Here is a 13,627-nt window from a genome sequence, read left to right as displayed (position 1 = left end):
CATTATGGGGACAGTATCAGGAATCTATTATTTTGTAATGTAATCGCAATTGCAATTGCAAAATGCTTGTTTATTTATGCTAAGCATTTTTACTTTCATTCAACTGGAAAGGATCCCAGAGTGCCTCACAGATAATTAAAAAAGTCAGGCATGCTCTGCCTGCAATCCTTCAGTATAACTGTGGAGATGAAAGTCCAAGGGCAATATCTGCTAAAATATAAATTGTTGACTGTCTCTACAAGGGAAACTTTATAATCAGGCAATGGGTCTAATATAATAAATATAAGGGTGAGGCAATGGATACACAACAATGTTAGCTGTGCCATTGCTTCAACAACAACAACAACAACAACAACAATAATCATCATCATCATCCCCCCATTGGGTGCTGCCTTGATGTTGGCGGGGGGCTTAACTACTTCAATGATGTTGAGATCACATCCTGAGCTACTGCAAGAAGATCACGCAGACAGACTACAAGGAGAGACACACCATCACTCAGATGATTCATTGGAACTTGTGCCGCATATACCATTTGCCTGTGACAAAGAACTGGTGGGATCACAAGCCGGAAAAAGTTACAGAGAATGAACATGCCAAACTCCTCTGGGACTTCTGGATTCAGACAGACAGTTTTGGAGCATAATACTCCTGACCTCGCAATCGTGTTAAAAAACAAAGTATGGATCCAATTCAACAGCCAGTAGAGTGTCTGCTGTGGACTCATCTTGTTGTGTTTCAAATAATAATAATAATAATAATAATAATTATTATTATTATTATTATTATTTTAAAAAGCATGGATTGTCGATGTTGCAATCTCAGGCGACAGTAAGTTTTGTAGTTTTGCTGTTGGCTTTCCTGGCTGAGAAACAACTGGAAAAGCTGACACGATATGAGAATTTAGAGATCAAACTGCAAAGACTCTGGCACAAGCCAGTCAATGTGGTCCCAATGGTGATCGGCACACTGTGTGCAGTGTCTAAAGACCTTGGCCTGCACTTAAACACAATAGGTGCTGACAAACTACCATCTGCCAGCTGCAAACGTCCACCTTGAATAGCACAAGCTATTCAAGGTGGTCACCACTGGGACCACCTTGAATAGCTTGTGCCAGAGTCTTTGCAGTTCGATCTTTAAGTCCTCATATCGTGTCAGCTTTTCCAGTTGTTTCTCTTCAATCCTACTGTCACCTGGGATTGCAACATCGACAATCCACATTCTGTTTTTTAACACGATTGTGAGTCAGGAGTATTGTGCTCCAAAACTCTGTCAGTCTGAATTTGGAAGTCCCAGAGTAGTTTGACGTGTTCATTTTCTGTAACTTTTTCAGGCTTGTGATCCCACCAGTTATTTGTCGCAGGCAGATGGTATTTCTGGCACAAGTTCCAATGAATCATCTGAGAAACGGTGTTATGCCTCTGCTTGTAGTCTGTCTGCACAATCTTCTTGCAGCAGCTTAGGATGTGATCTATTGTTTCATCTGCTTCCTTGCAGAGTCTACATTTACTATTATTATGTGATCTGAAGAGATAGTTAAAATGTAAAATTTGAAGTAGAAGAGATATTGGTTTCTATTGAACAATTACAGCAAATAGGAGGAAAATGTGAGCCAAGTGAAATGAGAATTATCATAGATAACTCTGGGGGAAATCCATTTTCACTTATTAGTATTTACATAACTTCTCTTATCCAGTGTCATTGAGAGATAATAGACACGCATCTTAAACAGACGCATAACATGAGCAGCTTAAATTGACTGCTAGTTAATTTTAAAAAAAATGTCTGAATATATTTACCTGATTACTAAGGAGACAGCTTCTTGATTAATAAACATCTGTTTCCTCTTTTAGAAACAATTCAAGCATGCACTCATTTTATATTGTAGGATTATAATCCTATTTGGAAAAAAAACTAACATTCACCTATTTTGTAGGCACACGTCTTCTGCTGGTTGTTATCAGAGTTGAATCCATTTCAGTCAGGGTCACAGCTGCTGGACAGGTCATGAACTGTAGGTTGCAGTTCATGGGAAATCTATCTGAAGGCATTTCTGAAGAAATGAACTGATGGGCACTATTAGGACATCAGTTGTAGATCCTGTACAGTCCCCCTCCCTAGTTTTCAAAGTAGAGATGTGTCACATGCATTTCTGGAGTTTGTTTAAAAAAAGGTACCAAATCCATCTGGACAAATTTTTACAGGAATAAAAAAAAGTGCTGAGAAGATGCATTCTCTTGCTATCAAATGCAATGTTTCAAGCCTTGTCCCAAAGTGATTTGATACATATTGATAGCTTTGATCTGTACATAATATTATACTCCTAAACAACAATGTATTGCCTCCTATAGATCATTTTTCAATCTTTTTTTTAAAAAAATGTACATTTTACAAACAATCCACATATATAAAAACCAGTGCAGAGATTGCTACTGTGCCAAATGGAAAATCCAGATTAAGAGACTCCCACATATTTGACCTTTTCATATGCGTATATATTCTCTTCTTACAGTACTGTGTGCATGTATATGGAGGAGACAGAGAGAAGGAAATATGATCTCTGCTTTGCCCACAATTGAGAGAATGGGGGGGGGGGGGGGAAAGGTTCCATCCATATATTTCCAATGGGCTTTTACTAGCTAAATTTTAGGTTAGTAAAAGCTGCTGAAGTGTCTTTTAAACTCCAATGTGTCAAAGCTGATATTTTAAACTCCATATGAAAATCAACATCAAAAATTAAGTGCAATATAACAACAACAACAAAAACAACAACTTTTTTTTCGTATCCCACCATCATTTTCCTGAAGGGACTCGGGGCGGCTTACATGGGGACCAAACCCAGTCAAACATGGAACTATAAAACCATAAAATACATATAAAAACATCATAAAAACATAACCATCAAAATCAACAATCAGTGGCTGAGCACAGCGGGCAATTTCAAAGCTCCATAAAAACTCCTTCTCACTTTTGCTTTGAGAAATATTGGCTTATATCTGAAAGCTTAACATGTTCTGAAACTAATATACAATGATCAGTTTTGTTTTGTAAAAATTCTTCAAAGAAAGTGAAGAATAAGATAGAGTCTAAAGAAAAATATGTAGAAATTTATTCGTAATAGATATTTATCTTGCTTACAGTGATTTCGTGTAAATAACTTGACACTTTATCTTTTTTAATGCATTTCAAAGCTATTGATGAAGCTCTAAGAGTCATGCCCCTGAAAGTAAATCCTCTTCAGCATTTTGTGAATACTAATTCATTATTTAGAAAATAAAGGACCATAAGCAGATAATAGTAACAAGTAATACTCCCTGCTGTGTAGACCCTTCTTTTTCTTTCAAAAGATGAACAAGATTATTCTGATAAGCAGCTGTGTGCAGGCTTCAAGGCAAAACAGCAATTTAAAGCCAGTTGGATCCAAAGTAGGATCCTTCTTGACAAGATATATATACAGTACTTAATTCCATGGATGGAAAAAATCAGATCTGTCCATTAGAACTCCAGAAGTACCATATCTGTAGGCAGGCATGTAGCCAGGGGGGGAGCTCGGGGGGCTTCAGCCCCCCCCCCCCGAAATTTTCATGGTGGTTCGCGAAAAGGCCTTACTGGTGCATTATTTAAACTGTTAGGTTTATTCATATTATGATCTGATCACCATACTCAATATATCCCATATGCATGGGGGTATTGGGGTAATGATACAAAAGGTTTGCTAGGCTAGACCCTCTTTCACTCAGACTCAGCCCCCCCCCCTGAAACTCAGCCCCCCCGAAACCCCCCCTGAAAAAAAATCAGCCCCCCCCCCCCCCGAAACGAAATCCTGGCTACGGGCCTGTCTGTAGGGATTTTCTGTGCTTTGAACATTTGGACCTGCTTTTGGGGCTGTTTGCTACCAGATTTGCTTGCCCAAACCTGAGCAAAACAATTGCTATCTTTACCTCTTTTTTTTTTTTTTTACTAGAGATGGTTAAAGTCAGATCTGCAGTCCTCCCATAGCAAGGTACATATTTCTGTTAATTGTGGCTCTTTCCTCACTGCCCTATACTCCAGGATCTGATCCCAGATTATCTCCTTATCCCAGATGATCTGGCAGTTGAGACTCATGTAATCCAGTTTAAAGCAGATAATTTGGCATCAAAGCCTGGACTATAGGACAGTACAGAAGGGGCCTGTGTCCTGGTGGGAAAATGGGTTTCTCAACAGTATGGGAAGAATAGTAGAGGCCACTCACAGTTTCTCCTCCCCATATTGAAATAAGTTTTGTAGTACTTTTTCTGTGCAGAATGTAAAAGAAAGAAAACCCTTGCACAACACTTTGGGACATTGAAATGATGTTTGCAGTTAGGGGAATTCAATTTCTTGTACCTTTAATTCATGGGGGGGGGGCTTTTGGGGGGTACCTTATGGCCATTTTTTAGTGATTTTTTAAAAATTAAGTGTTTTAGTCAACTATATAACCAATTGCCTGTAACTTACTAAAAGAAATTTATTTTTTGAGTTAAAATTAATATGAATTTATCAGGCTTCATATGAATGTTTCCAATTTCTATGAATTCCGCATGGAGAACATGTACTTTGCCTCCCATTGTTAAATGTATTTTTTATGTATCTTTTCCTTTCTCCCCACTCTCTACCCTTTTGGAAATAGTACTATTTTCTCCTATGCACACAGTAGTTTGCCAAGTACATCTACTTAGTGATACTGTCAAGTGATCTTCTCTTCTGCGATAACATTGTTACTCCTTAATTGGAACAGTGTGCTGTTTGACACCGGAAATAATGAAACCCCTTGTCACTTTTTCAGTTAGAAAGGAGGCTGCTGTGAAGAAAACAGAGTAGCTCCTGGCTAAAAGAAAAGGGGAAATCAATGACTGACACAACATAGCTCTGCAGTACCCTGGTTGTCAATAACTTTAACAGAAGCATCAACAAGAAAGAAAAGCGGAAAACTTGGTAATAAGGAGGCTAAACAAAATTGACACACGGCTAAGGGAGAAATCTGAAGTCACAGCAAAAATGTCCAGAAAGAGAAGGGCAAAAAAAGGCAATTTTCAGTTAAAGTAAAGTAATTAACAAAGCTTCACATGAGTATAATTCAGCCTTTTAGTCCGAGTTTCTTAAAAAATACCAATCCTATTCCTATTTTTAATGGGCAATCTTTTGACACTTCCTGGAATCTATCAACATTTTCTTCTTGCTTCCTTCCACATTTCCACCTTCCTCACTTAACAAGGGAGATGTTCGCAGTTCAATGAATTGTAAAGTTTATGCTTTTCTATTTTTGAAAAAAGGGAAACAATTTCTAATACCTTTTAACAGGAAGAAAAAGAAACAAAACAAAAATACCTTATCAGCTTTAAAAATCATTTGGATCAATGGCTTGTGGAAGTATAACATACTACTTTATGTGGCATTTTGGAAGGAACATTGCGTGGATCATGCTACAAGGTGTCATAAAGTGCTATGTTACATTAATTCTGGAAAAGAATTCATATCAGTGTACTTACGTTGTAAACATCTGTAGGAAAACCATAGAAAAACCACTTAGAAACTCTGGAAGTACCATAAGTGCATAAAAGAAGGAATTTGCTTCTATATAATGTGATATACTTCTCTTTATTTAAGTGAATAAAACAGGCAGGCACCAATTATAGTTTGCTGTTATCTTTTGAAATGGAAAATATTGTTATGTGGGTGTAGTGAAATATCACTTCCTGTGTACTTAAGATGGAAGTGCCGAGCTTTTTCCAGAAATACGAAGTTAGTTTGTGGGTTTCTTTCTTTTTTAAAAATAGGGATTGTTATTTTCTGACTGTTGATTATTATACATGTTTTACAATTTTATGAGCATTTTTCATTTCAAGAATACATAGATTTCATGGTCAGACCATAGAAATAGCCAAGTTTCAATTTGTTCTTTGTTCTAGCAATGCATGCATGACTTCCCTCTTTTCCATATGTGACTCAGTGGCCAATAACATTGACTATTTCTTATGTAAGATCACAGATCACTGATTTCTACATTTAGGGTGTTTATTTAGCTAACAGATAACCATTGTAGTTACTTCTAAAGACTTTATAGGTCTTGGAACCATATCTGTACGAAATTATTAGGGGTGTGCAATTTTTTCATTAGTCATCATAAGTCGTATGAAATTTGTTAAATTTGTACTTATGATGTAATATCTGACACATGGGCATGGCCCACACCAAAAGAATAAAAACTTATCCAATACTTTTCCATTTGTATTTTGTAAATCTCGGAAGCCTCCCAAAGTCAGTTTTATTTCCAGTACAGAGAAGCAGAACAAAACCAAAATGGCTGCTTTTGCTATTTAAATTAATGGCCTCTTGCCATTAGGAGAGGTAAGCAGCAGAGGGAAAGCAGAGTTTGCTGGGAAAGTAAGCACAGAATTCTGGGAAGACGAAGAGCCCTATGCCAGAGAACTCAAAAGGCCCTGCCCTAAACTACATTTCTCAGAATTCTGCTCAGCATCAGAAAGCACCAATCAAGAGAGGGGAGAGATGTGTCCCTCTATACCAGGAGCCAGCTAGAATTCCAATAAATTGTTGAATTTGCAAAGAGAAAGACTGACTGATGCTACTAGTAAGTAAACCTCTGTGCTGGGCTGGGAAGAAATCCCTAAATGGAAGTTCATATGAAAGACGTTGTGGCTTTTTTAAAAACCAAAAAAACAACAACAATACATTGTTGTCAAAACTTTTAAAAGTCCCTAAAATCAGTAGATGTATGAATATTTTTGAAGATTGTGGGGCCAGGGGTTGAGGGGGATGATCCTCTGTTGCCTTGTGTCATTGTATAGAAAATTCAAAGAGATAGCTCTTGTGGGTTTTTTAAATGTTTAAATTCATGGATAAGTGAAACCTTCTGAAACTTGGTGAGCTAAGAGTGGTAAATGTGTTCTACAGTTGTAGCAAGTTTCACCCCAATAGCTGTAAAAACGTAGGACAAAGGAGCCCCTGAATTTTCCCCACTTGCACAGTTACTATAATGAAAAAAGTAACTAAATTTTGTTACTCACGTTATAGTAACAAAAGTTTTACTAACTATACTTTAGAAACATTTAAGAAATAAGATGTCAGCACACCCAATTTTATAACGACTTTTGAAATATTTTTTTATTGATCGCACATGTCTAATATCTTTCCAAATTCGTTCATGCCATACCATAGTTCAAAATGAAGTTTTCAGTTCATGGCCTCTTGCCATTAGGAGAGGTAAGCAGCAGAGGGAAAGCAGTCATATAGAGACAACATTTATTGAACAATGATGGATGTACCAGAAGAGATTATGAACAGAATTATACCTGTAGGCCATGCCGTGCCTAACAGATCCTTCTATAGCTTTGCTGTAATGAAAATGTTCGTCAGTTCGTCTTACAGAAATTGTAAATATGAACAGTTTATAGCAGTTTATAGCATAATGGTTTGTTAGGCACTACACTTGTCTGCTTCACTGGTATTGTCTGAAGAACAAGGCAAAGAACTTCAAGTAAAATAATCTTTTCGTCTTGCCTCTTTTCAGCCATTTAGAAACATTTTACTGTGGTTTTCAGCAACAAGAGATGCATTTATAATTGTGTTCACTAACCATCCTGCTTTTGCCAAGGTTAAAACTACATTTACACCCTGTATCCATTACAATAATCTATTGATGTTGGCATTAATGAAGGGCATGTGTGGTGTGTCACAGCCTCATGAAGAATGATTAGAAGGTCTTATGGAAAGCCACTGCTCTGTAGACTACTCTCAATGATTTTGTGTGCTTGCACATTCATATTTTGTGCCAATATAAATTGCATACATATCTGTATCATGAATTTAACAACTACTTCTTATAAAAATAAGCAAAGCATTGCTGAATCCTTAGCTAGCTACTCTTGCTTGCTTCCTTTTACTAGCTTTTTATTTGAAATATGTTGTCTAACACATTAAATAAAAGATTATGGTAGCTAGAGCCACATGTTTGGAGGACTGGCACATTCGGTGTGGCAGTTTACCTTGATCCAACCAGCTGTTAGGCTCAAGAGTTCAAATCTGATAAATCTTGTTGAATCATTATGTGGTATGGGCAACAAGGGAAGGAAAAGGGGAGACAAGTGTGTCCTAATAGGTCTTACTTAGTCTCTTCATGTGCACGTATAGGTGAAGTAAAACAGGTACCTAAAAGTACAGGATAAAAGTTTGATATGTTTTACCAAACTGGTCCGTCATTCCTGTGTTGGTGCTGTACTGAATAACTAGGTGGAGAAGGCTCAAAATATATATTTTTCCATTTAATGCATTCAGGCCTTAGTAATACTTGCCAGAACATCTATATTATCTGTGGTCAAACTGTGTATGTGTGTGTATGTATGTATGTTTGGGGTTGGAGAATAGCCTCAGGCTTCTTGTGTGAGGGAAGGAGCACACACACAGAAAAATACAACAGTCAAAGAGGTAAACAACAAACAACTCAAGGGAGTCAGGCTATCTTCTACTTCACTAAACCACCACAATATTTAAATAAACACCCCCAAAAAATTTCCTTTCACAGCCCCTCCCCCCAAAATGTATGCTCACCCTCACTTTCCTAGTGAAATATTTAAAAAGCAGAAGGACTGAAATATATTAAACTAAGAAAATCTAATTAAATTGCCAAAGGAAAAGAATTGAGGCAAAACATGATCCAAAGCAGCGACGGCACTGAGATAGAACATAGAGCTAGCTAGCACACAATCTCTCTCTCTCTCTCTCTCTCTCTCTCTCTCAACAGCCAGGATGCTAAAGGAAAATGGAGGTGCTCACCCCATAATTTATAGATCAGCTTGGCTAAACAACACGGCTTGGCGGCTTTCTTCTTCTGATTGGCTCAGGCTGCAGGCTCACAAGGACACCCGTGTGCACCTGTGGCTGGCACTCCACATTCCACATGTAGCTGAGAGAAACCAAAAGCAGACACATGTTTTGTTGTGGCCGGAAAAAAAACAGGGTCGTGCAGCCCATGATGTTATGTGAAATCTGGCACCCAAAAATGCTGAGTCCATTTTGAACGCTGCACATCCCTAGTTTGTTTGTTTGGATTTTTTTGGGGTTTTTTTGGTCATGTCAGGAGCGACTTGAGAAACTGCAAGTCACTTCTGGTGTGAGAGAATTGGCTGTCTGCAAGGACGTTGCTCAGGGGATGCCCGGATGTTTTTGATGTTTTTACCATCCTTGTGGGAGGCTTCTCTCATGTCCTCGCATGAGGAGCTGGAGCTGATAGAGGAAGCTCATCCACTCTCCCTGGATTTGAACCTGCAACCTGTTGGTCTTCAGTCCTGCTGGCACAGCGGTTTAACTCACTGTGGCACTGGAGCTCCACATCCCTAGTAAATAGTACATAGTAAAAACATGAATAATTCCTCAGAAATAGTTGGCATAAACTGGCACAATCTAAGAATAATATGCATTAGTAGTGATCAATCAGGCCTCTGTTATGTGAAATGCAGTTCATTTTTTTAACAAAATAATGCATCCCAGTTCGGTAGCAAAGATTCTTCAAAAGTGTCTTGTAGGTATAATATAATTGCATCATGAAGCATCAATCTAGGTGTTCTGTTGTGCATAGCATACAGCTATCATCCCCTTCTGTAAAGCAAATCATTCAATAGATTTATTGAGTATTGTCCTTTATAGTAGATCAAAAACCAACAAAAGACAAACAACCCTATTCTGCTAAAATGGTGGGAAAGCAAATGAATAGGACTCTGAAGGGTGGTTTGTTTTGTTGTGTTTGTGTGTGTTTTACTGCCCACCTCTCATAAGCCATGTAGTTGCAGAACAAAGGTTCCCATTGATAAAAATCAGATATGGGATTTTAAAGCCCCACAATACATTGTAAGTATTATGGGAAATAATTAATTAACCTATTGTTATTGCTGCCAATTATAAAATGTCATGGCGCATATGGGAACTCAAAGGCTAAGACATAACATTGCCTGGATTTGGCACAGAAATCTCAAGGGAGAATAATAATTGTTTTAATAAGTTTCAGTTGTCTCTGCATCAATTAATTAGACTTTGTAAGCACAAATTAGTCGCAGAAGTGAAGGTGACATACTAAAGCATTATGTTAGTAAAGTTATGTCATTTAACATCTCTCAGAACAGAGGCTTGAATCTTTAAAAAAGCAGGAAGAAAGGAGGTCAGTACTCAGGATCCAAACAGTTGTGCTTCATACTTGTCCAATATGTGCAGTATGGTTAGTATTTAGTTGCTTTTTTATTTTAAAGTGGATATCTCATGTGGAAGGATAGAAAAAAACATTTCTAGAAAGTAATTCCTTTCTAGAAATGAGTATTTTTTTACTTACATTTTCACAAGTTGTGCAGTTGAAAGACCACACTGCAACTAATTCAGATGTGACATTTCCAGACTTATATGATTTATTTCTTCCTAAATGGAAGAAATCCAGAAATGGCAGCTCTTGATACATTCCATGCTAAATTCAAATTGCAAAAATTATTCAAGGTCCAGTAGTACAAACTGAAGAATGTGGTGAGACAGAAATTTCAGTAAACTTCAGTAACTCATAGTCCTTGTAGCAGTGATCAATTAGAGTCCTTCTATACATGGCAGAAACATGGGAATAAGTGGGTTAAAATAATCTACTTCCTACTGGATTTCTGTCCCCACACCCTCCCACAACCCTAGTCTTTCCCTCAAGGGATGGCTAGATGCCATCCTGGATCAACCAGCCACTCCCCTAGCTCCCCACTTCCCCCAAAAAACTTCCCCAAGGGGCTTGCTGGCAACACAGGCCCCTCCATAGAGTACTCCTCACATTTGAAAATAACGTGTCAGAAGGTGGGGGGAGGGAAATCAGTATTATTTCCAAGTGTCATGAATCTTCTGCAAATGTCTTGTGCTGCCAGCAGGCCTTCCAGTAAGTTTCTTTGGGAGGAATGGGGAGCTGGTGAGGAAGGGGCAGCCTCCCTCTCCTTCAAGCTTCAGAAGCCCAGAGAACCGGGATAGTGTGGGGATTGACCCCAGGGTTTATGGAACACAGGCCCAGGAATCCCTACAAGCCCAGCACCTCAACAGATCTAGACCTTACAGTAAGGTCTGGATCTGTTGTGGTGTTTTATTGATACACAATAAAATGGGAAATCCCACTTTACTTTGGATTAATCTGGACTAACCTGAAGCATCATTTGGGTCACGTGTTTTGGGCATGTGTACAAGGTCCCTAAATCCAAGCACACTGTGGTTTGCTAATCTATATCAGGGGTCCTCAAACTTTTAAAACAGAGGGTTAGTTCACGGTCCCTCAGACCGTTAAAGGGCCTAACTCTGCAGGTGGAAAAATACACATTTTTGCAGAGGAAACAGCATTTTATGCACAAAAAATGTTTCTACACATAAACTATTTTGCATACTTAATGTAAATTCAATATATTTTAATATAAAGAACTAAAATTAGTTGCTGTATTAAAAATAATCAACAAAGGCATCTGATTAGTCAAGAAAATCTTCTTTTGTTCTATTGGTTTGTTCTGTTTTGGGCTACTTATAAAAGTACTTAAAGAGTCCTAAGTGAATGCAGTCATCTCTTTTTTTCAGGATTGCGCTATAATTTTCCTAGAGCAATGGGTTTACAGTGATTCACCAGCTATAAGGTGTCTATTTTAATTTTTGTTTATAATCTCATATTTCATCAAAAATCAAGAAAAAACTAGACAATGTGCTCACTTGAATATATGTTAAAAATATATGGTTAAATATATTAAAGTAGAATTGTTAAAAGGAATTTGCATTTAGTGCTACTATGGAACTTCAGAACTGTTAGAATGTGTGTCAAACATATTTCCATATTCTTGTGCGGTTTCTATTTTACTTTGAACCTCCTTACTTAATTGTAATATGTTTCTGGCATTCCTTGTCTTCAAAACTTCATCAGTACCTGTGGTGATAATTATCTATAAAGTAATGTGAATAACTCATCCTGATAATCATTATATTCATACAGCAATGCAAAGTGCTATGACCAAATTCACATGCAATTTTTCTCTGTATCATAATTTAATACTAACGTGCAGACTTCCTGTTGTGTCATTATGTATGAACATATTCACATTTTGAGAATAGAAGAAGAACTGAATTTGATTTTGAAAATATTCATAGACCATGAATGCAACATATTAACCCCCCGCTGTCACTTTTCCTATCACTCTACTCTCTCTGTTCTTGTTTTACTTATTTTGTTGGACTTTGCCTGAGCCTATATTTAGCTTTCTTTGAGCTTATACAGGTGGAGTATCCCTTATCCAAAATTATTGGAACCAGAACTGTTCTGTTACAATATTTTTCTTGGATGTATTGTTGAAGGCTTTCATGGCTGAGATCACAGGGTTGTTGTGAGTTTCCTGGGCTGTATGGCCATGCTCCAGAAGCATTCTCTCCTGATCTTTCACCTGCATCTATGGCAGGCATCCTTAGAGGTTGTGAGGTCTGTTGGAACTAGGAAAATTGGGTTTATATATTTGTGGAATGTCCAGAGTGGGAGAAAGAACTCTTGTCTGTTGGAGCTAGGTGTGAATGTTTCAATTGGCCACCTAGATTAGCATTTAACGGTCCTGCAGTTTCAAGATCTGGCTTCTTATGAGGGAATCCTTTGTTGGGAGGTGATTAGTTGGCCCTGATTGTTTCTTGTCTGGAATTCCCTGGTTTTTGAGTGTTGTTTTTTATTTACTGTTTTAGAGGTTTTTTTAATACTGGCAGCCAGATTTTGTTCATTTTCATGGTTTCTTTCTTTCTATTGTAATTGTCAACATGCTTGTGGGTTTCAACATCCTTTCTGTGTAGTCTGATATGGTAGTTGTTAGAGCGGTCCATCATTTCTGTGTTCTCAAATAATATGCTGTGTCCTGGTTGGTTCATCAGGTGCTCTGCCATGGCTGACTTCTCTAGTTGAAGTAGTCTGCAGTGCCTTTCATGTTCCTTGATTAGTGTTTGAACACTGAGTTTGGTGGTCCCTATGTAGACTTGTCCACAGTTGCATGGTATACGGTAGACTCCTGCAGAGGTGAGAAGATCCATCTTGTCCTTTGTTGTATTTTCTTAGTGGGTCTGTAGATAGTTTGTAGGTTGCGTTTCCTCATCAGCGTCCCTATGCTGTCAGTGGTTCCTTTGATGTATGGCAGGAACACTTTTCCTTTGGGTGGATCTTTGTCTTTACTCTCATGGCTTGTTCTCGGTCTTGCAGCTCTTCTGATGTCTGTGATCCATTGGTCTGAAAAGCTCAGTTTAGGTGGTTCCGTTCACCTTGGGGAAGGTGGGGTTCACAGATTATTTTTGCACAGTCTTCAAGGGCTTTAATTGTGCTTCTCTTTTAACTTGGGTGATGGTTGGAGTTTTTATGTAGGCATCTATCCATGTTTGTAGGTTTTCTGTAAATTGTGTGGCCTAATTGTTGATTGGGTTTGCGGATGACTAGGACATCAAGAAATGGCAGTTTCCCCTCATTTTCTTTTTCTATGGTGAATTGGATATTTGGGTGGATTCTGTTGAGGTGGTCCAGGAACTTACTTAGTTCTTCTTCTCCATGGCTCCAAGTTTTGATCTTTAGTATTTTTGATTTAGT

The 13,627-nt window shown here is 38.0% G+C and overlaps 1 protein-coding gene across 6 annotated transcripts in view; it reads left to right on the top strand.

The window, feature by feature from the left end:
* The window catches only part of GULP1 (GULP PTB domain containing engulfment adaptor 1), a 214,782-nt gene that overhangs the window by 73,682 nt on the left and 127,473 nt on the right, over nucleotides 1-13,627 (top strand). The window lies entirely within an intron of this gene.

Source organism: Anolis sagrei, chromosome 1 (genome assembly GCF_037176765.1).
Source record: "Anolis sagrei isolate rAnoSag1 chromosome 1, rAnoSag1.mat, whole genome shotgun sequence".
In the NCBI taxonomy this organism is placed as follows: Eukaryota; Metazoa; Chordata; class Lepidosauria; order Squamata; family Dactyloidae; genus Anolis; species Anolis sagrei.
The sequence above is the reverse complement of the archived record's forward strand: the minus strand, read 5'-3'. Positions and strand labels throughout refer to the sequence as shown.